A 24,349-nucleotide genomic window follows, 5' to 3' on the forward strand; every position below is an offset into this window, starting at 1 on the left:
GGATGGACAGATGATACAACATTTTAAAATCAAGTCAAAATGCGGCCTTCATGGATCCTTATGGTTTTGTGGTCTCTATTTCCATTCAAGTTTGACACCACTAGTCTAGGCACTTTGTAAGATCATAACTTACCTAGAAGGTGCTAATCTTTATCAGTGGAGGGAGTTTTTACTTCTTTTGAAATACTTATTTTTTTCCAATTACATGTAAAAAATTTTAGCATTTTTTTTTAAATTTTGAGTTCCAAATTCTCTCCTTCCCTCTTCCCCTCCTCCCTCCTTGACAAAGCAAACAAATTGATATAGGTTATACACATGCAATCATGCAAAACATATTTCCATGTTAGCAATACTGTAAAAGAAAACACAGATAAAAGACAATGCAAGAAAAATGAAGTAACAAAAAAGTATATTTCTATCTGCATTCAAACACCATCTGTTCTTTCTCTGCAGGCAGATAGCATTTTTCATCATGAGTCCTTTGTGATTGTCTTGGATCATTGTTATGCTGAGAGTTTCTAATTCATTCATAGTAGATCATCATACAATATTACTGTTACTATATACAATGTGCTCCTGGTTCTGCTTGCTTCACTTTGCATCAGTTTTTTGTCTTTCCAAGGTTTTCTGAAATCATTCTTCCTGTTGTTTCTTATGGAACAATAGTATTCCATTACAATCATATACCACAACTTCTTCACCCATTCCTCAATTGATGGGCATGCTCTCATTTTCCAATTCTTTGCTACCACAAAAGAGTTGTTATCAATATTTTTTACATATAGGTCCTTTTCCTTTTTTAAACCTCTTTGGGATACAGACCTAGTAGTGCTATTACTTGGGGGAGTTTTTTCATTGACAGTTGCTTATACCAATGAAACTACAGTTCTAAGACTCTCTCTTCCCCCACCCCCAAAAGATCATAACCACCATGGGACAGTTATGAGTTCAGATGAGATAATGTGTATTAAGCACAATATAAATGTCAGTAATTGTGATAGACTGTAAGCTCTTGAGAACAGGTACTCTTTCATTTTTGTCTTTGTATCCCTAGCACTCAGCTCAGTGCCCGGTAGATAGTAGGTCCTTAATAAATGCTTATATATTTATTTATTATCACTACATTTGTCAGCACCCTAACTAGGATAAGGCAATTGGGATTTTTACCCAAGGTGTTGTTAACATTTGGGAAGGTATCTTTCCTTTCCATGGCAGTCTGTGGCCCGCTGTTCAGGCTGGGCAGGAATTCCTAAGTACCTCTTGGGCCATCCCTCCTTTGAGGACATGGAGTAGAATTAGTATGCTGATGTGGATGCTAAAATGAAACTTCAAAAGTCCCACTGGAAGCTCAGACAAAACAGCAGAAATAGCTTGGGAAAACCCTCTGATCGTGTTCTGTGGACAGGCAGCTTTCTTTCATGGATTGAAGGCTTCCTAATGTTGTTTTCAAAGGTTGCCTGTACATTAGGAAGCCTTCAATCCATGAAAGAAAGCTGCCAGTGGGACTTTTGAAGTTTCATTTCTGGCCACAGATGATATGCATGCCTTATAATTTTTAGTTCTAAGTAGTTGTCAAGAGCTTCCAAAATTGTTATCACTTGGGACTCCTTTCTAAGGATACAAAACTGGCTTGCAGCATTACAGATAGGACTGTATGGCTTCTCAGAAAGGCATTTGTGACTGGGGGGGATGGGCTTAAGGAACTGTCATTGACTCTCCTATGATGTGTGTGTGTGTGTAAGTAGGGGAGGTGGGGTGAAAAATTTCAAGCACAATTCTAACACTTGGTCTGGCCTTTAGGTAATGAAGAGTGTGTTGCCCAATAGAAGGCAGGCCAGGCACATTAGCCACAGCCCTTGAGGTCGGCTTTACCCAAACCATAAATCTCCCAGGGGTTGACGCAATTCTGACTGATACCCTAGGAGAGCCAGCTTTGCCTTGGGTGCTCTAGATTCCACTGGCAGCTAGACAGTCAACAAAGATGATCTATTTAGATATTCAATAAATCTTGAGCCATGATTTATTTCCTACTTGCTGAGAAATCTCTTTGCTTATGGGGTTCTAACATACACTTTAGTCAGTGAAGAAAAGATGCATCTATACTTCCATACAATGTCTTCCTGACTCTGCTCACTTCACTTTGCATTTTAGCTAAAAATACCCATCTGTCAAGAAAACACAGGCATGAGGTTATCCAAAGCACTTCATGACAGAAGATGTATTTGTGCAGAGGGACCCTAGGGACTGTTACTCACCATGGCATGGGAGAATGGGAGTTTTTCACAAGAGCAGTGACACATCTATGGAGAACCCAAGGAGATGATGAGGATTGATTGTTCACTTCTCTCAATTCTCAGTTTTTTTAAGGTTTTACTTAGGAATGCAAGACTCAGAGATGGAAATGATCCAGCTCAACCTCTTTATTTTAAAGAGGTGGAAAGGAAAACCCAGAGAGAGGAAATGACTTGTTTAGCTTACACAGAGGCAGGTTTCCTGCCCAGGTCTTCTGCCTCCCAAGATCACGCTTGATGCCAGCCCTCCTCCCTACAATTCTCTTGGCCTGACACATTGTTATACATTGGTAGTCACATTGTCAGAGCTAAGCTGCCTAGAAATTCTTGAAGATTTTGGCATTCAACTGAACTTTTGTTGTTCAACAGTGTTTCAGCTGTGCCCAATTCTTCATGACTACTTTTGGGGGTTTTCTTGCCTTGTAGCATTTTTGTCCATGCAACCCTACTTCTCCATGTAGGGTCATAGGTTTGGAGATCTAAAGCTGTAAGGGTCCTTAGAGGTCTGCTATTATAACCCTCTCCCTTTCCAAATGAGGGCCTCCTCTCTGAGATCCATGTTGGTTAAGTGATTTTTCCCTAGGTAACACAGGTAAGTGGCAGAATCTGGATCCTCTGTACCCTTTGAAACCTACTCTACCAAAATCTTGGGTGCAGGCCAAACTTTGTGTAACATCAAGAGAGTTTCTGGCACATAGTAGGTATTTAATAAATGCTTGTTGATTGATTCTTCTTCTTCTCTATTGCAAATCCTGGAGGGACTGGTTCCTACCCATCATGGTTCCCATCATGTCTACCCTGACAATCAATTCCTCCTCATTAGTGATAATCAGATCCAGACCTCCTTATTGGTTCTTTCAGCTTTTGTGGGATGAAATTGCGATTAAAGCACATCAAAAAAGTATTAGTCACTCTCCTTTCAGCAGACAGATCCAGCAGATGTCTGTATATTTGAAGTTTCCCATCTCTACTGGGTCATACTTCTATGCCTGGATTGTGATCTTTCTCCTAAACACTTCATGTTCTTCATCTTACTGTCCAGATGATCTGTAGTATACTCCACTGACAAGATCAGTTCTGTTGCTCTCTCCACTGATCTTCATCTAATACTCTCTCCCCTTCTGATTCCTGATTTTTTTTCCAGTGAGCATCTTCTCAATATATAATGTCATTCTAAGCCCTTCTCTTTATTGGTCTTCTTTTTGCATACAGTATGCTCATTCAGAGTATTTTAGTCTTGGGTTTCATCTTACCAGGTTGAGTGATACCTGTGTGGTCAAATTTCCTTACTTGTTGAAGGAATTCTAGTTTTTGCTTATGGCCTAAACTTTGAACATTTGTGTATGGATGGTTGAGGCCATGGGTTTTATTGCTAGGCCTTTCCTTGGGTTTTATCTCCTGTGAACCTATGTGTCCCTAATAGCTCTCCTTTGCTGGTGTAGCCTTTTCCTTCTGGTATCTAACCTAACGGAGAAACATCCTTCCTTCCCCCTCCCCCATCCTTTTCACTGTGAAGCTCCCTTGGTTGCAAAGATAAATATGTTGTTAACAACCTCTGTTATGTGCATTCCATCTTTGGCCAGTAATGTGACATGCCAATATTTTAAGCTGTGGTCCAGAAATCCAAATTCTGCTCTCCAAATCCTGTCTTCTTAACCATCCACCACCCCTCAAGACCACTTTTCTCTTCTGCCTCCTTTGCCTTCAGTGGGCAACAATGAGGGAAAATATCACCTGTGTCCCGATGGTCTTTGGTTTCTTTCCAAGACTTGGTTATCTTTTGAAATGTGTTACAGGCTCCTTCTGACAGTATCATTATTTGTATCTCTGTGGGGAGCCAGCTATATCCTGTTTAGGCCTCTTAGACCTCTGCAAGGCAGGGTCAATTGAAAATGGGCCTATGCACCGCAAGGCCAGTTTTAGGATAAGAACGCTTGGCAAAGAAAACCTGCCTTTGTAGCTGATTACCCACATAGGTGATGACAGAAATGTTTCAGTCTGGTTATCTATATGCGAGAGAATATAAATGTTTCAATTTGGTTAGCCTTGAGGAAAAATAGTGTCTCACTCCTAGGAACAAGGAGATAAAAAACTTAACCAATGCTTTATTGTACTCTTCTTTGAAGTCTGGATGACTCAGCAATTAACCTGTATAAAATACTGTCAGTAACTCCATTAAAATCAGTCTGTAGCTTGACTATACGACTCGCCTAGCCCCATGTCTTTGTCTTTTGTGTCCATTACTTCATCATGTATTTATGCGACTGCTGGTATGGTTGGCGCTGGGAACAGGGACATGAAGTCCGGATGGAGTAACGTCTTACCGATACAGGCTGTGCAGCCGCTTCACGTAAGGGGTAAGAAGATTAATTATCACTAGGCTTACTGGGGGATTGTAGAAATTTTAGAGATTTAGAGAGTTACAAAAGTAGATTTAGAAAATTTAACCATGGGGTAGATACAGTTTAAGCATAGGGATCTGTATCTGCAAGTATTAAGAAAAATTGCAACAGAAAGAGGTTTTTGTATAACAGAAGAGCAAAAACAAGAAGGTACAAGTGATTTAGAAAGATGGGTGATTACTGAAAAACAAATGAGTAAAAGATTAAGGGAAGATGGAGCAGAACACTTCCCAATGTCAGCCTTTTCCATATGGAACATTTTAAAAATATGTCTTACTGCAGAAGGAAAAGTTCCTATGGTACATAGATCCGTTAAGCATGATATTGGGGTTGGGGTGAGATTTTGTGAGCCTCAGCCCAGGGATGGATGACAATAACCCACTAGGGGACAGACTAGCTAATTGTGAGTTACCAAAGTAGAAAGGGAAAAGAAAAATGCCGGATTTCTAGAAATCCCTTTTGTGGGTCCTGTCATTTTCTGTCTGTATCTGTTTTGTGTTATGTCTCTCTGTGTGAAGAGAATATGTTATGTGACTCTTTGTTGTGGAAGTTGTTGAAATAAGAAAATGCTCTCTTTCTCCCTTCATTCCAATTCTGGCCAAATTTGGAAAGTGAAGAGAGATAAGAAAGAAAACGGGGATCTTTTCCCCTTAGAGTTAAGTGAAATGTGCTAGTCCTAAATTTGATGTTTAAGATAAAGTCAGAATTTATTATGCTATTTGGCACTAAGGCAATTTCAAAAAATGCATAGATCTGAAAAAGAGACACTTTGAGTTTCCCAGCATGGGGGAGAAGGGACAAGGTGCCACTGGATCTTTTCCAGAGTCCCACTCACCTTGACTGGAGGATTCAAGGTTCTCACTTTCAAAAAAGTTTTTAAGGAGTGAACACAGAAGTAAAATTTACTGGAGTTAAAATTAGAACCATTAAGATCTTTTCACCTGTCTCAGACTGAGCCAGGGCTGCAACAAATGTTAGAGCGGCTAAAAATTATTTAGCGGATTCTGTTAACCATAGATAGTCTGGTGAAGCATATGAAACCTTTTTCAAAGTAATAATACACTTATGAATGTGAAGAAAATTCAGTTTAAATGACAAAAGATATATATCTTTTCTATATCCCCCTCCAATCTATCTGTAGATTCTTGGGGGGTTCCGAATTCCAGCTCAATGTCACAAGCATATACAAAGATGTTTTATTTCTTGTTTGCTTAATAAGAATCACCATGAGACTAGTATAAATAAAAAAACTGGAAAAATGACTTAAAAAATCAAGAATGTGCTTTCCCAATTTGTAGAATTAAAAAGTTTAGTAATGATCTTATAAACAGAATTGGAAAATATTTAATAACATAAAGGTATTAAATAAATCAATAGAGTTAATAAGTAGTTTTTTTATATACAACTACAGAGATCCTTATGTGCAATTTAGTGACCCTCATTCCTATTTGAGTTTGAAACAAGTGGCTTAAAGCTTCCAAAATAGAGAAATAAAAGCAGAGAATGAGAGCCAATCTGAACATATTTAACTGGAAAGATTGTTACTATATTCCTGAGAAACAAAAATACTTCTTAGAATAGGAATTATCTCAATAGATATTTCTAGCTTTCTGTGATCTTCTTAAGTTGGCTACTTGGAAAGTTTAAAGAGTGATTTGGCTGTGAATATACAATAGAGAGTTGGCTCCTTTTCAAAATAATTGCCCCACTTACTAGCTGCTTTTTCTTATTTAGGCCCTATATTTTGATGTTTTTTTTTCACCTAAAATCTCAATGTAAATTAAATTATAATCATTGAAACTACAAAAATTAAAATACGTGTCGCAAAAAAGCTCTACTCCCTGTTCTCTACTTTGCTGCTTTGTTGCCCTCTCATACCCCACTGACAACAGCCCTGGACCCCTGGGCGTTCTGATGTCCATACTTCTAGGCAAGCAGAGGAACCTCTCCTCTCAAGCCCTCAAGTCCTTGCTCCCACACCACCGGAATGTGGAATTTTTGCTCCAAGTCTCCCAAAGCCCAGCAACCCTTATTAGGAAGCAAAGATTCCTCAGGGACCCTCCTCAATGACTCCTCAGACCTTTAATTCAGGTGCTGGACTCTACAGCTTCCCAGCACTCCCCGGTCCTTAGTCTCCCTCCCCTTTCCCAAATCTCTGGCTCGACCACCCCAGTCCACAGTCAAGCTCTGCAACTGTGGGGAGAGAAGAAAAGCCTCTATGCTTGGTAAGCCCAATATATGTAATGATTTGGGAATGCAATTAATGTCATCTGAAAGTTTTCTGTTTGTATTATTATTGTACTTCTAAATTGTAGTAAAATTCTCCTATATTGTAAAACTTGAGTGAATGTTGTGAGCTGAAAATCGTGTTAGACAAAAAAATTTTTAATCTGAATTTTGTTGAAACTAAACAATGAAAACAATTGTGTAAAACTGGTTAAGTTACCTTCTCAGCCCTGATAACCCTGTCTTGTGCTTTGTAATTGCCATTTAGAAAACTAGGTATTCCTACCTTTACCTGTAGTTAACAGAAGGTCACAGCTAAAACAATTCGGCCAGCACTTATGAAACTTGTAAGATTGTTAACTAGGTTTCTTGGGATTACTGTTTTAGTGTTAAAAACCATTAAAGCTCTAGAGAGATAGAAGGAATCATGTCCTCCCACCTTTCAGGCTAGATTCATGGGTAGGTTCTATTAAATCTAATAGGGATATTAGCTATGGTAAAGATATTGGTTATTGTGAATTATTATTATTATTAATGTTCAATTAATTGTCAAACTCCTCTGCCTGGAGGGGGAACTGACTGTACCTTGTCAGCAATGGTTCAAATTCCTTAGGCTTCCTTTTTACCTGGGCCAAAAGAAGTAGTTAGAATATTAGCCCAGCACATTTTAAACTGAACTGCTTATAATAGGTGATTCCAAAGTGTTTATAAAACTTTCTCAAGAAAAACGTAAATGGAACTTAGAAATGCATATTTGAATAATAAAAAGGTGCATATTGTTATCTGGCATTGAGAAATTTATCAACTATATAGCCCCAAGAAAATTCTATTTACTTTAATTTTACTATTCAATAAGGGGATGGTGGTGGAATTCATTCACAGGGATATTACAAAGATCGCATGATTATAAAGGTGTTTAGCACAATGCTTGGCATAAAATAAATGCTATTTGAATATAGATTTTTATAGGTTGAATAAAATTGCTTCATATTCATTAATTTTATGTGAATTTTCTTCAATGTGAGGTGAATGATTCTCTGTATCAGGCAATTTGGGATCACATCTGACTGAGGCAAAGCCACTGGAATGGTAATTAATTGGTTTTGGTTTTGAAGTTTAAATAGATGATACTTGTTTATGATATTGTTATATTTCTAAAATTTTCCTTATTGTATAACTTGGTAAGCAACTGTATCATCTGTGTTGTTAGAAAAGCAATTTCTTTTATAATCTAAATGTTGTTAGGCTAAGAATTGTACTGAATTAGAAAACTTTTAAGTCATTCTAATTGACCATGTCTTTATAATTATATTTTGTAGTTTGGTAATTTAAGAACTCATAAATTACCAAATTTTGTCTTTAATTGTTTTGCTATCATTTACAAAATTTGTGAGATTGTTATTTAAGCTTAAGTCTAGTATTTACAAAACTATGTTTAGTTTTCTCTTTTTTTCTCTTCAATTATGTGGAAAAGGTTTGGTGATCAAATTTAAGAATTGTTCAATACTTAGGAATTAATAATAATATCAGGATAAATTGTAAGCTGTTTCTGAGAAAGAGAAATATTTTTATGAAGAAAAGTTTTGTAAAATCCTTTGCATGATTTTTAGAAAGCCTCGACCTTGAATAAGTGTGCTCAGAGAAAAGGCAAAAGATAGCAGATAGGCCCAAGGCTTTTCTATTAACCCCTTCCTGAGATCCATGTTACTTCTCCTTATTTTGTAAAATTGCCAAGACCCCTGTAAACCATATCTATGGGCTAGTTCATCAGCCCCGGAAAAGAACTTGTTTGATTTATGTAGGTCCTAAACAATAAACTTAGCTTGCTGAGAAATTGCAAGTTTATGTACAATAGATAAAAAGGATTCTAAGAGTGGTAGTATTTTTTCTGTGATCAGTCTCTTACTGCTAACAATGTGAGATTCTGTTACACCTTTTTGACTAAGAAAATTTGTGATATCTAAGAATCCTGCAATAACTAGAAACTTTGTTTGTTACAATACTCTGGAATTAGTGTTACTTAAGGACTTTTTCACCACCTTGGTAAAGTTTTATGAACAAGGGTAGAAATGCATGTGAGCCACTTAATGCTCACTTTGTAAATGTTCCTTAAGCAATGTGACAATGTTATTTTGTTATTTGATTAATATCATGCTTGTCTAAAGTTTTGTTACAACTAATGATGCCAAAAGAAAGAGGTTTGTGCTTTACTTTGCAAATGCGGTCAAGGAAACATGACTAAAAGTTTAAGATTCTATATGCATTGAGTTAAAATTTGACAATTTAATGTACTTAGGTATGTACTGAAGCCTGTTATTAATTCCTTAAGTGACATCTCATCCTCCTAGTGAGGAAATTAATAATGGATGAATGTAAAGTGTAAGATGCTGGCTTCTGATATGAATTTCTTATATATGACAATTGGCCATGGTTCAAATTTTGAGTTTGTAAAAATGAGCAGGGTTATAAGGATTAGAAATGGTAATTTAAAATTGTGCTAAGTTCACTCTTGTAGGAGAATGGACAGAAAGCTGATTCCTATAAGAAGACAATAAGAAGAAGAGGCTGTGCTGGAGATGGCTGGAACAAATACCAAGGACCAGAAGATTGCATTGATGATGTTCCCTGCCAGAGAGCTGCATAAGTAAAGACTTTTTGAACCTTAAAAAGACAACTGCATTTTTTATTTCTTTTTGAGTCTATGTATCTGTATTCATACAAGGGACTGCCCCCTTTGATTTGTCAATGCATCGATAAATTCTTAACATATTTACTTGAATGGTTGATGGTTAAGGGGAAGAATTCACATCTATCTATAATGGTGAAGTGTCTACAAAAGAGAAAAGGGAGGACTAATTGGAATGCTGAAATAGTGAAACGCCCCTTTTCCTGGTATTAAAACAATTATCGATATTTTCAAAAAAATTAACCCATTTAATAAGGTATTTTTGACTATTTTCCATACACTATCTTATATCCTTTGTTTGATCATACTGATTTTTTGTCTACCTTGTGTCCTTAGGATAATGAACGCTATGTTTAAGCCACTTAAAATTACAGAATAAAAAGAGGGGAGATGTGGGGAGCCAGCTATATCCTGTCTAGGCCCTTAGACCTCTGCAAGGCAGGGTCAATTGAGAATGGGTCTATTCATGGCAAGGCCACTTTTAGGATAAGAAGACTTGGCAAAGAAAACCTGCCTTTGTAGCTGATTATCTACATGGGAGATGACAGAAATGTTTCAGCCTGGTTATCTATATGTGAGAGAACGTAAATGTTTCAATTTGGTTAGCCTTGAGGAAAAATAGTGTCTCACTCCTAGGAACAAGGAGATAAAAAACTTAACCAATGCTTTATTGTACTCTTCTTTGAAGTCTGGATGACTCAGCAATTAACCTGTGTAAAATACTGTCAGTAACTGCATTAAAATCAATCTATAGCTTGGCTATATGACTCGCCTAGCCCCATGTCTTTGTCTTTTTGTGTCCATTACTTCATCATATATTCATGCCACTGCTGGCACAATAATGGACACACATTCATGCCTATGTAGACTCCTCTTAAGTGTAGAAATAAAGGTAAAGTTCTTAGGAGTTACTTGTATCATCTTCCCACACAGGAATTTAAGAAGTTTAAGGTTATCAAGTTCATTATGGTTTCTCTTTCATTTTTTACCATTTTCCTTTCTCTTCAGGTTTGTGTTTGTTAAATTTTTTATTCACCTCTGTTCTTTCTATCTGGAATGCTTAAAAGTCCTCTATGTCACTAAACATCCATCTTTTAACCTCTAGGATTATACTCAGTTTTTCTGGGTAGGTGATTATTGGTCATAATCCTAGCTCCTTTGCCTTCCATAATGTCATATTTGAAGCCTTCCAATCCTTTAATGTAGGAGCTGCTAAATCTTGTGTTATCCTGACTATGGCTTCATGATAGTTGAATTATTTCTTTCTGACCGCTTGGAAATATTTTCTCCTTGACCTGGGAATTCTGGAATTTGGCTACAATATTCTTGGAAGTTTTCATTTTGGGATCTCTTTCAGGAGGTGACTGATGGATTCTTTCAATGTCTATTTTACCCACTGGTTCTAGGGAAGTTTTTCTTGATAATTTCATGAAATATGATGTTTAGACTACTTTTTTAAATCATGGTTTCATTATTAAGTAGTATGATAATTCTTGAAATATATGTGTTCAATCTATTTTCCACGTTAATTGCTTTTCCAATGAAATATTTCACATTTTCTTACATTTTTCATTCTTTATATTTTGTTTCATTGTTTACTGATGTCTCATGGAGTCATTAGCTTCCACTTGCCCAATTTGATTTTGTAGTCTTCTTCTAAATATTTGTTTTGATCTTCCCTGTAACAATGGTGAGGGTTTTTTTTGTTTTTTTTTACAGACTATTTCTTGACTTTTAATTTTGTGTTGAAGTTGGGCTCTGTTCCTTGGGTAGAAAGAGGATTCTCCCAAGCTTCAGGTTTATCATGCTCCTGTTTGAAGAGCTAGTTCTGTGGGTTTGTAAGTTTTTAGTTCTTTTAAGGTTGTATGATCTAAGGAGAGGTGTAGCCATTGCTCTCCTAACCTGTGTTCTGGTTCATGAAAGACCACAAGAACTCTCTTCAGCACTGAAACTTTTAACAGGGTTTTTGTTCTCCTGTTTCTTCAGGTACTATTGTGGTAGTGCTTGGCCTCACCCTAAGACTGTGACCCAGAACCTGATATCAGCAATGTAACCTGCAACCAGTGCCAGCAAAAGATCCCCTGTAATCTCCTCCCAAGCAGTTGTCTGACTCCCTTACCATCTATGGGCTGAGATCCCTGGAAACTACAGCTGTCAATTCAGTAGCCCCTTAGGTCTGTGGCTGGCTCTCAGGGGTGTCCTGCACTCCACTCTCACTCTAGTGAGACAGACCTTTCCTTCTCACCTTCTAAGTTTCCTTGAGCTAAAAAAGGTGTATCATCTCATCCTTTTGTTGGTCTTGTGACTTAAGAATTCATTTTGAGGGGTTATCTTAAAGGTGTTTGGGGGGGATTTTTTTTGGGTGGGGAGGCAATCAGTCTAGGGTTACATGGCTAGGAAGTGTCAAGTGTCTAAGGCCAGATTTGAACTCAGGTCTTCCTAACTCCAAAGCCAGTGCTCTATCTACTGTGCAACTTGGCTGTCCCTGGAGGGGAATTTGGGAGAGTTCAGGTGAGTCCCTGCTTTTACTACTTGTAAAAGTAGTACTACTTTTAATGTCTTGTCTCTGCCTCTTTAATTGTATTCAATGGGATCTTTTGAACTCAGTTCTCCTAAATTAAACCTTGACCCAAGGCATAGTGTTAAACTTGCTTATTCAGAGGAGCAAAATTTGTGGGTAATAAATGCAAGAAAATGGCTGACCTTTCTTTGAAGGAAGTTTTTGAAATAAATATCAAAAATTAGACTGAGATGTTGCCAAGACAAAATTAAAATCATTATTCTTCTGCACTGTACTAGAAATGCAAGTAACAAATAAAGAAAAAGAAATTGAAGGAATTAGAATAGGTGACGAGGATACAAAACTATCATTCTTTGCAGACAATATACTGGAAAACTTAGAGAATCAAATGTAAAACTAGTTTAAACAATGAATGACTTTATCCATATTGTAGGATAGAAAATAAACCCACATACATCATTAGCATTTCTATATAGTACCAACAAAGTCCACCAAATTCTATTTTAATAATTGAGCTATTGCTCAGTTGTTTCAGTCACATCTGAATCTCTGGGACCCCATTGGGGGCTCTCTTGGCAAAATGTGGGAGTGGTTGGCCATTTCCTTCTCCAAATCATTTTACAAGTGAGAACACTGAGGCAAACAAGGTTAAGGATTTGCCTAGGGTCACACAACTACTAAGTATTTGAGGATGCATTTGAACTCAGGTCTTCCTCACTCTAGGAACAGCACTCTAGCCACTGTGCCACCAATGCCCTAAAATAACTGTACATGACATAAAATATTTGGGAGTCTATTTCCTAAGAAAATCCAGGAAATATATGAACAAAACAACAAAACTTTTTTTTTTACAACAATAACCACAGATCTAAACAATTAGAGAAATATTAATTGTTCATTTGTAGGCTGACGCAATATAATGAAAATGACAATTCTGCCTAAATTAATTTATGTATGCATTGTCATATGAATAAAATTACTGAAGAATTATTTTACAGAGTCAGAAAAATAGGGGTAAAATTCATCTGGAGGAACAAAAAGTGAGAAGAATATCAAGGGAATCAATGTGATGGAAGGTGGCTTCATCCAAGGAATCCAAGTGGTCATCCAAATAATCTAGTACTGGCCGAGAAACAAAGTGGTGCATCAGTAGAATAGTTTAGGTGCAAAATAAACAATAGTAAATGAGTAATCTAGTGATGGATAACCCCAAAGATCCAAGCTCTGGGGACAAGATCTCACTATTTGACAAAGATTATTGGGAAAAATGGAAAGCAGTTTAGGAGGAACGAGGTGTAGACCAACATCTGATACTGTATATGAAAATAAGGTCAAAATAGGAACATGATTTACACATAAAGAATGATGTTAAAAGCAAATTAGGGTAGCAAGAAAAGTTTTATCTGTTAGATATATGAATAAGGGAAGAATTTAAGACCAATCAAGAGATAGGATCAAAAGAAATAAAATGGATAATTTTCAGTACATTATATTAAAAAAGGTTTGTACCAACTAAACCAATGCAGCCAGGATTCAAAGAAAAATCAAAAACGGGGGGAAAGTTGTTTGCAGCAAGTTTCTCTGACAAAGGCATAACTTCTCAACTACCTAAGGAACAGCAAAATTTATAAAAACACGAGTAACTCCTCAATGGAAAAATAATCAAAGGATATGTACAGACAGTTTTCAGAAAAAGAAATCAAAGCTATCTACAATCATATAAAATGCTCTAAATTACTATTGATTAGAGAAATGCAAATTTTAAAATTCTGAGCCAGAATTTTAGCTAATATCAGATTGGCTAACATGCAGAAAAGGAAAATAATGATTTCTTGATGGGTTGTGGAAAAAGTTGGACACAGAAACAATACTGAGGGATTTGTAAATTGAACCAACCATTCTCGAGAACAATTTGAAAGTATGCCCAAGGGTCTATAAAACTGGGTATCCCCTTTGACTCACCAATATCACTATGAGTTCTGTATTCCAAAGTCATTAAACAACATAGAAAATTCCTTTATATACACAAATATTTATAAACTTCTTTTTGTGAGGCAAAGAATTGGAAAATGAAAAGATGCCCATCAATTGGGGAAAGTCTAAGCAAGTTACAGTGTAAGATTGTGACAGAATACTATTGTGACAGAAAAAAAAATGACAAGCAAGAAAGATAGTTTCAGAAAAACCTAGGACAACTTATAGGAACTGATGCAAAGTGAAGCAAGCACCACCATGATAACTTTGTACATAGTAGCAGCAGTATTGTAAAGTTGATTAACTGTGAAAGACTTAACTGCTCTGATCAATATAATGATCCAAGACAGTTTTGAACAACTCATGATGAAAATGCTATCCATCTCCAGACACAACTGACTCATTCTGCATGCAGATTTTAAAATAATTTTTTACTTTATTTTTCTTGGGCATTTTTCTTTTTTCATTTATGGTTAGTATGTAGATATATTTCCAGGAGAAAACCAGGAGAATACTATATACACTAAGAGCAATACTGTACAAAGAACAACTATGAATGTCTTTGTTATTTTTAGCAATACAATTATGAAGGACTTAGGATGAAAAGTGATATCCTCCTCGAAAGAAAGAACTGATGAAATCTGAATGCAGAATGAAGCGTACTTTTTTAAAAAAAACCTTTTGGGAGGGATTTTTAAAACCTGTCTTTTATTTAAAATGTGGCTAATCTTAAAATATATTTTGCATGACTGCATGTGTATAATCTATATCAAATTTCTGACCTATTCAAGCAGGGGTGAGGGGAAGGAGGTAGAGAATTTGGAACTCAAAATTAAATATATATGTGTGTATGTGTGTGTGGGTGTGTGTGGGTGTGTACCATCAGGGAGCATTATATGTAATGGGAGTAAGGTAGAAGTATGTCCAATAAGATCAGGGGTGAAACAAGGATGTCTGCTGTCACCACTGTTATTCAATATCGTACTAGAAATTTTAGCTTTAGCAATAAGATAAGAAAAAGAAGAAGAAACAAAGCTATCACTCTTTGCAGATGATTGATGGTAAAGTTTGGGAATCCTAGAGAATCAAGTAAAATCAAGTAACAAATTGCTTGAAATAATTAACAAACTTAGCAAAGTTGCAGGATATGAAATAAACCCATATAAATTGGCATTTCTCTATGTTACTAACAAAGTCCACTAGCATGAGATAGAAAGAGAAATTCCATCTAAAGTTACCATAGACGTTATAAAATATTTGGGAGTCTGCCTGCCAAAACAAATCCCAGTAATTATATGAACACAATTACAAAACACTTTTCACACAAATAAAGTCATATCTAAATAATTTGAAAAATATCAGTTGCTCATGTGTAGGTTGAGCTAATATAATAAAAAGGTTAATTCTACCTAAATTAATTTAAGTATTCAGTGCCATACCAATCAAACTACCAAAAATTATTTTATAGAGCTAGAAAAAGAATAACAAAACTCATCTGGAAGAACAAAAGATCCAGAATATCTAGGGAATTAATGAAAAGAAATGCAAAGGAAGGTGGCTTAGCCGTACCAGACCTTAAATTACAGTATAAAGCAGCAATCGTTAAAACTACTTGGTACTGGCTAAGAAACAGAGTGGTGGATCAGTGGAATGGGTTAGGAATGCAAGACACAATAGTCCATGACGATAGTAATCTACTGTTTGAGAAATCCAAAGAATTCAGCTTCTGGGATAAAAAACTCACTATTTAAAAACAAAACTGCTGGAAGAAGTTGAAAACTAGGTATAGACTGACATATTACACCCTATATCAAGATAAAGTCAAAATGGGTACATGATTTAGACATAAAGGCTGATACTCTAAAGAAACTAGGAGAATAAGGAATAGTTAACTTGTCAGATCTGTGGAGCAGGGAAGAATTGATGACCAAACAAGAGATAGAGAACATTATGAGTGCAAAATGGATGATTTTGATTACATTAATTCAAAAAGTTTTTGGACAAACAAAGCCAATGCAACCAAGATTAGGAGGGAAGCAGAAATCTGAGAAACAATTTTACAGCTAGTGTCTCTGATAAACTCACCCCCACTTCTAATACTAAAGGTCTAAAATTTTTAGTGTGTGTGGGAATCAAAAAAGAAAACCCATTAAGACTAAATACTTACACTTCAGTCACAGAAATTCTGAAAAGATGCCTTGAAACATGAAATCCAATCACAAATACCTGAATTCAAAAACTACCTTGGATCCTTTGTTTTTGCTTAAGTGTTTTCTTCTGCAAATTAAGGCATTTTGAATCAGTGGCCTGGGAGGACCAGCCAAGTCCTTTAATATATCATTTGTCAGGAAACTTCACTTTTAAGTGATTCAGTTTCCAAAATGCTTATTATGTATTTTTTATTAAATTTTGCACTTTCTCAGAGTTGGTCAATTTACCTGAACTGTATCAGAATATGAGGAAAATTCTTCAAGGATGTCAATCATTTAAGAAAAGATTTGTAAGAAATTAATATTAGCTAACATCTTTGCAGATCATAAGAAGAATGAGTGAGATGCATATATAATTCAGCATAAATAGTATGTATTGGGATAGCATCTCCTATACCGTATACGAACCATCTTATACCACCCAGTACTGGATCAATTTTAATTGTTTCAATTTCAATTTATTTAGCTACATCTTCTAGTTCCACTTGATTTTTTTATTAGATTGGTAGTAAGTAGAATATATTATATTCAGAAATATGTTCAAATGATTAAGCCCTATTATTTCAGATACCACATTTTAAGTGATAGTTGCAATGAATAATTTAAACATTGCCAAATGATGATATTAGAAATACTGACTAACAGCTTCACAGGTACTCCAGACATTCTTCACAGCACTGGGGACTAGCACAATCAGAAGAAGCTGTAATGAAGTTTACCTTCTAACTTTCATTATTAAAAGGAAAACCATTTAAAGTAGACATCAAAGTGTTGAAAATTCACTTGGCTGTGTTTGAAATCAATTCCTTGAGAGCAACAAATATTATTACTGGTACAAGTGTTAATTCAACTCAGGCTGTGCATTGGATTGTGAGCTCCTCAGAGGGCAGGAACTACCTTATGCCTTTCTCGGTATTCTCACTGCTGAGCACAGTGCCTGGCACATATTAGGTACTTTACATATGACTAATGACTAACTTCACAACACCCTGAAAATTTCTTGAACTTTAACAATCATTTCTTGAAAACCTGTGGGAGCTTGTCTGAGCAGGTTTTAGCACATCATTGTCTCAGTCAAACTTTGATGATTATTTCACAAATTTACTTACACATTGGGAAGAGCCATTTTCTTATCTTTATGACTTCTACATTTTTCTCTTGTGAGTGAGAAAAATTAATAATTTGCATAGGGATCATGTACACTGTAGGGTGAAGCCGGCTCCATGTTGACTCCACTACTATTAAAAATTAACCCGTATCTTATTTCCTATAATAGGATTAAGAGTATAAAATGTGACAGCCCTGAGTTGATTTAGTCTGAAAAACTATTTTAAGTAAAATAATTTATTCCTTCTTTTAATTCCCAAATCCAGGATTTCATTTTTCTTCGTTCTGCCTCTTTAGACAGTGACTGAATAGTCAAACCTGCTAAAAGTCAATAAAATCCCCACATAGTTGGACAAGATGTAATACTAGCGTTTGGACACGCGATGGCAGACGAAAATTGTAATATCTGTATTAGCCACAAGAGGGCACACGTACCTAAATAAAAATGTCAGTGAGGTGTAATATCTTTTTGCGACACCAGATGTCACCGAAAGATCGTGTTATTTAACTTAGTCAAACTTTTAGGGTTGTGCTAAAAACAAATAAAGTTAAAAATACAGTGCGTTGAAAACGCGGATAATTATTTGTTCAATTAGATCCAATCCAATTAATACCTTTTGTTCAAAAAGCATTTCTTTAGCACAAGTATGCGCGAGGCACTGTGCCAAGTAGTAGAAATACAAGAAAGGGGGCAGGGGGAAAATCTTTTTCCCTAGACAACCTAATGGGAAAGACACAAAATAAACAAATATGTACAAAACAAACTAGATAGAAGGTAAGTAGTGAATAATTAAGATAGGAAATTCACTAGAATTAACATTGTGTGGAAAAGGCTTCCCATAGAACATGGAATTTTAAAGGAGACTTTAAAAACTCAGGGAAGCCAGTAGGCAGACATGAGGAGGGAGAGTATTCTAAGCAGGAGGGACAGCCAGAGAAAATGCCTGGAGCTGGGAGATGGAGGGCCTGGTCATTGAACAGCAAGAAGGCCGCTGTCACTGCATCAAAGAGAAAGTGGCTGAGTCAAGTCTAAGAAGACTGTAAAGACAAGACAGAGCTAGGTTAGGAAAAGTGTTTGAATGCCAAACTGAGGATTTATATCTGATCCCAGAGGTGATACAAAGGCATTGAGTTTATTCACTAGGCAAGTGGCATGGTGAGAATTGTAGGCAAGCAAACCCACCAGCAGGCTATTGCAAGAGACAAGCAGTGACACGATGGGGACCTGAACCAGGGGCAGAAGCATCAGAAGGGAAAACTGGGCACAGTAAGTAAAAGTGATAGGGCTGGGTAACAGATCAGATTTGGAAGTGAGTAATAGTGAGGAGGCAATTTCAACTTTGCAAAGTCTGCCAAACACTTCCCCTTCTCTTCTCTGTCACTGCCACCACTCTGGTCCAGGCACTTATCACTTCACTCTTTGATGACTGCTTCGATGACCTCTTGGTAGGTTGGCTTGCTTTAATTCTCTCTGCAATTCAATGCATTCACCCAGTTTAAGTGATCTTCCTAAATCCTCGATTTCTGATAATTAGGCCCCTTCTCAACAAACTCCCAACCAAATACAGAATGTTTTCTTTGGCATTCAAAGCCCTTCATAACCTACCCCTCTCCTGCCTTTCCATTCTGCTTTAACCCTATTCCCCAACAAGTATACTTCCATCCAGTGACACTAGACTCTTGTCTGATCCACAAACAAGACATTTCATCTCTCATTCACAAGCCTTCTTTATGGCTGTCCCCCATACCTGGAATGCTCTCTCTCCTTCACTCCAACAAATGACCTCCCCAGCTGCCTTTAAGTACCAAATAAAATCCCACATTATACAGGAAGCTTTTCTTGACTCCTCCAAATTCCAATGCTTTCCAGCTTTTAAGTATTTTCATTATCCTATATATAGCTTGTTTCTCATATTTATATATGCCTATATATATTTACATGTGAATGGATTAAAATGAGAAAAATAAATAAGTGTGAGAGAATAAACAAAAAAACCCTAAATAATCATCAAAATCCATAATCTGTGGCTTCTAAGAACCACATTTAATAAACAAAGACATACATACAATACAACTGAGGTACTAGAAAAAAATTACCATTTATCAAGTGTATCCAAAAAAGCCAGAGTGTCACACATGCTATCTGACTGATCAAAAAGAAAGTATTCATTCACAGGAAGAAATTAAAGATATCTATAGTCATATGAAAAAAAGCTCTAAATCACTGTTGATCAGAGAAATGCAAATCAAAACAACACTTAGGTACCACATCTCTCCTGTCAGATTGACTAACATGACAAAACAGGAAAATGATAAATGCTGGAGAGGAGGTGGAAAAATTGGGACATTGTTGGTGGAGTTGTGAACTCATCCAGCCATTCTGGAGAGCAATTTAGAACTATGCCCAAAGGGCTATAAAAATGTGCATACCCTTTGATCCAGCAATAGCACTTCTAGTGCTCTATCCTAAAGAGATCACACAAGGGGGAAAGGGACCCCTATGTACAAAAATATTTAGAGCAGCTCTTTTTGTTTTGGCAAAGAATTGAAAATCAGGGGGATGCCCATCAATTGGGAATGGCGAAACAAGTTGTGCTATATGAATGTAATTGAATACTGTGGTGCTATAAGAAATAGGGAAGATAGAGACCTCATAATAACCTGGAACGAACTACATGATATGATGCTGAGTGAGAGGAGGAGAACCAGGAGAACATTATACACAACCACAGACATTGATTCTGTGATGACTAACTTTGATAGACTTGGCTCTTCTCAGCAATGCGAGCTTCAAAGACAGCCCCAAAGGTTGCACAATGGAAAGAGCTATCTACATCCAGATAAAGAATTATGGAGTCTGAACGCAGATTGAGGGAAGCCGTCTGCTCCCTTTTTTCTATATATTTTTTTGTTTTTGTTTCTTCTTTCTCGTGATTGACTCCATTGATCATGGTTCTCCTTTACGACTTGACTATGGTGTAAATATGTTTAAGGCAAAGGTATATGTAGAACATATGTCAGATTTCATGCTCTCTTGGGAGGAGGGGTTGGGGAGGGAGGGGAGGAAAATTTGGAACTCAAAAACCTGTGGAACTGAGTGATGTAAACTATAAATAAAAATGTAAAAAAACCAAAAGAAACAAAACAAGTATTCAAAAAACTAAAAAGGGATAAACAATTAAACTATATTGTATTGAAAGGAACCAATCAATATCTAGAATGCTCCAAATGTCACTACATCCAAATTCATAAATGAAAATTTACTGAGTCACTAAAAGGCACAAAAAGTAACACAATAATTACCAGAGACTCCAATATCCCTTGCTCAGCTTTGGATACATTGAACAGAAAGAAAAAAATAAAAAGGAAAATATGGAACAGAACAAATTGCAGAAGAAACTAGAGTTAAAAGACAGATGGTGTCTTCTAAAGGAATGGCAGAAGTATATCTATATATTTCTCAGTTCTACAAGGAAAATTTTTTAATTGACCACACATTAGGACACAGAGATATTGCAGAAAATATAAAAAGGCAGAAATACCATATGTGTGTGTGTATGTGTGTTTGTGAGTATATGTGTGTATACCATGATGCAATCAAAATAGTCACTGGGTCAGAGACCACAAATAAGAGACATGAGCCCAAAAAGAAACTTAAAAATTAAATCCTAAATGACAAGTGGGTCAAAGAACAAATAATAGAAACAATATAATTATTAATATGAAAAAATGGTAATGATAAAACATTTTAGGAAATTTGGGGTATGAAGTCATAGCAGTCCTCAGGGGAAAAATCATATTGTTACAAATATACATTACCAAAATTGAAAAAGAAGGGATTAATCAATGGAATATGCATTTGACAAATTAGAAAGCCAACAAATAAATAAACCTAAAGTAAGGACAAAAGAAAACTATAAAATCTTAGAGGAGAAATAGACAAATGGGGAAAATGATGGAAAAGATAAGGACAAAATTTGATTCTTTGAAAAGACTAATACAATTCATGAACCATTAGCTTATGAAGAAAAATCCAATCAATGAAAAAGCAAATGAGCACATAAAAGAGAACAAAACCAGAATAAAAGAATAACGACAACACCTTACACAGTTATGTGCAAACAAAAGTGAAAATACAAAAGAAATAGAAGAATGACTTCAAAAATATACAATACCCAAATTATGAGAAGGGCAGACAGAGATCTTACATATCTCAGTGTCAAAAAATTAAATCAATCTTTTTTTTTTTTACAGAATTGTGAATTCTTTTCATTAACAGACATTATAAACAGATAATACCAATCTTAATTAAAAACCCTGAGTGCCACACTGGTGAACATACAGCTTATGAATAACTTAAAGTTTTTCCCATTTTAAAAGGCAACACGCAGCATACAAAATTATACTAAACAAAGAAGCCATAATATGGATACATGACTGAAGTGTCTAAAATGATATAAACTATATATAATTAATGTTAATTATGTGTTCAGTACATTTTTATGTATGATTTTCATCATGCTTCACTTTCCCCAGACACTGAGTTCTGTACTTCCTCTTCCAAAATTGGTACAATCAGGTTATCCTTAGACATCAAATTAGTTTTCGTCACAAATTTAGTAAATCGTTGACACAAAAATATTTCATTCTCATATTATTATTTGCTGATGATGAAAATGAGCATGTGAAAATATTCTGCGAATCCTACAGCAAACTGATCCTAGTTTGGCTACAGAGGACTCCTTTATGCTAACTCTGCTAGGGAAATGTTTATCGCTATTCAGAAGACATGCCACACCTTCAAGTGTGTGTCTAGTCTAGTCTACAGCTGGACACTCTTTTGGAGTTTTATGAGCTGCACAAAGAAACATCCATTGCTCAGTTGCCATCATCTGAGTACATGTATCTGGATGGCATTCACTCTGAAGTTTGACAGCAAGGCCATTTAGCTGTAGGCAGAATTGCCTTAAATGTACACATTTCCATACACCTACATCTTGGCCTTCAGATGGTTCAAGAATTTTGTCAATGTTGGAGCACCCTTATGCTCTGTTGAGTATACTGTTGAACACCTAATGTCCTGTCCATTTCATCAAAGGATTCCTCAGGCCAATTATAGAAATCCTGAGCCTTGGTAGCAGGCCTGGTTCCCCTCTGCACTGCCATCCCCTCCACCATTACCATAGTACCAGAGTCTGGGAGGCTAGTGCCAGGACCAGGATGTTGAGGGGCGGCTCCCAGCTTGGAGGGAGTGGGGCAGGGGAATACAAAACCAATCGTGCTGTAAAGGAACTATGAAACGAAAAAAAAATCCTTATTCTGATAGATTCATAAAACACCAAACATTTAAAGAATAATTAGTACCAGTGCATCAAAACTATTCCAAAAATTGTGAAAGAAAGCACCCTACTAGCTTCATTTTATGAGAGGAATGTTACATGAATACCTAAACCAGGAAAGGTTTAAAAAGAGAAAGAAAACTATAAGCCAGTATCATTGATCAATATTGTCTTAAAAATTTAAAACAGAGAGCAGAACCAGGAGAACATTATACACACTCACAGACACATGGTATCTTGATGACTAACTCTGATTGACTTGGCTCTTCAAAGCAATGCAAGGTTCTAAGACAACTCCAAAAGACTCATGATGGAAAAAGCGATTCACATTCAGAGGAAGAATTATGGAGTCTCAATTCAGATTGAAGCAAACCATTTCCTTTCTTTCTCTCTTTTTTTGTTTTTGTTTCTGTTTTGTTTCTTCTTTCCCGTGGTTCATTCCTTTGGTTGTAATTCTTCTTTGCAACTTGACTATTGTGAAAAAGTTTAGTGTGAAGGCATATGTAGACCCTATATGGGATTGCATGCCATCTTGGGTGGGGAGGGGAGAGGAGACGGAGGGGGAGAAAATTTGAAACTCAAGAACTCAAGGAACTGAATGGAGTAAACTAAAACTAGAACTTAATTAATTAATTAATAAAAAGAATCCCTAAGTTAAAGAGATGAGTCACCACTACGTCCATTTGAAGCATGTGAAGACTTCCCTTGGAATGGGTGGATGAGAACAATTTGTTCCAATGGCCTTGAAGGAGGCTGAAGCAGGTGCTTGTGGAAACTCTTAGAACTTGGCCAGACCAAGTATAAAGTTAGAATTCCTTATGATCTCTGCTGCTATTGAACTAAGTAGTACTACCAACTCCCACCCACTTATGGCATGACACGGGTTGTGTGTGGTACAAATACAATCCATCTAATCTTGGAGTGTGATCCTCTCAGAGGTATTTGTTAATAAATGAATTAAATAACTATGCATTTATCCCTAACTTGGTCACATATATAAAGGTATGTAAACCTAGTAGAGATTAGCCCCCCTGCCTTTGCATTATTCACTGCTGTTAGATGGTTTGGCTCAAATGAATCATTGTAATTGACTAAAGAAAGGGGCCATTTAATAGATATAGAAAGTAAACTTTACACAACAAAACCTACATCAGCCAAACTGCTAACACTGGGTCCCAGAATGCTCGCTGCTGGAGCACAAAGGCTCACTGTTGAACAAGTAGAATGCAGATCTGATTCAAGGTGCTTAGTTTTTGTTTATCTGAAATGTCAAGTTCAAGGTATAAAGGCTATTTTGTTGAATATCTCCTATAAGCTCACTAGTGGAAGAATTATCAGCCAGGAAGTAAGCATCAGTTGCTCTAAAAAACTAATTGCCATGATGACTTCTCTGTCTCCAAAGATATCTCCAATTTTGAGTTGCTGCCCCTCATGCCAACTGTTTTTCAGGTCTGTCATAAGGCTTAAGAGAAATTGAGGGATGGGTTTCTTGCCCATTATACTCTGGACAGCAAAGTGGGAACAGAAATAAATCAATAAATGCTATAAAGTACCAGAAGATTATACACATACATAGGCATATATCATGAAAGA

At 36.3% G+C, this 24,349-nt stretch overlaps 1 long non-coding RNA gene and 1 pseudogene across 1 annotated transcript; one reads left to right on the forward strand and one right to left on the reverse strand.

Moving 5' to 3' along the window:
* Nucleotides 1–11,339: 11,339 nt before the first annotated feature.
* On the forward strand, nucleotides 11,340–11,890 carry LOC118833084. Its single transcript, XR_005009278.1, has 2 exons — nucleotides 11,340–11,443; nucleotides 11,592–11,890. It is a non-coding gene; the product is annotated as an uncharacterized LOC118833084 (long non-coding RNA).
* Nucleotides 11,891–21,910: 10,020 nt separating this feature from the next.
* Nucleotides 21,911–22,601, reverse strand: LOC118832992 (annotated as a pseudogene).
* Between the last annotated feature and the right edge of the window lie 1,748 nt (nucleotides 22,602–24,349).

Source organism: Trichosurus vulpecula, assembly GCF_011100635.1.
Source record: "Trichosurus vulpecula isolate mTriVul1 chromosome X unlocalized genomic scaffold, mTriVul1.pri SUPER_X_unloc_1, whole genome shotgun sequence".
Taxonomy (NCBI): domain Eukaryota; kingdom Metazoa; phylum Chordata; class Mammalia; order Diprotodontia; family Phalangeridae; genus Trichosurus; species Trichosurus vulpecula.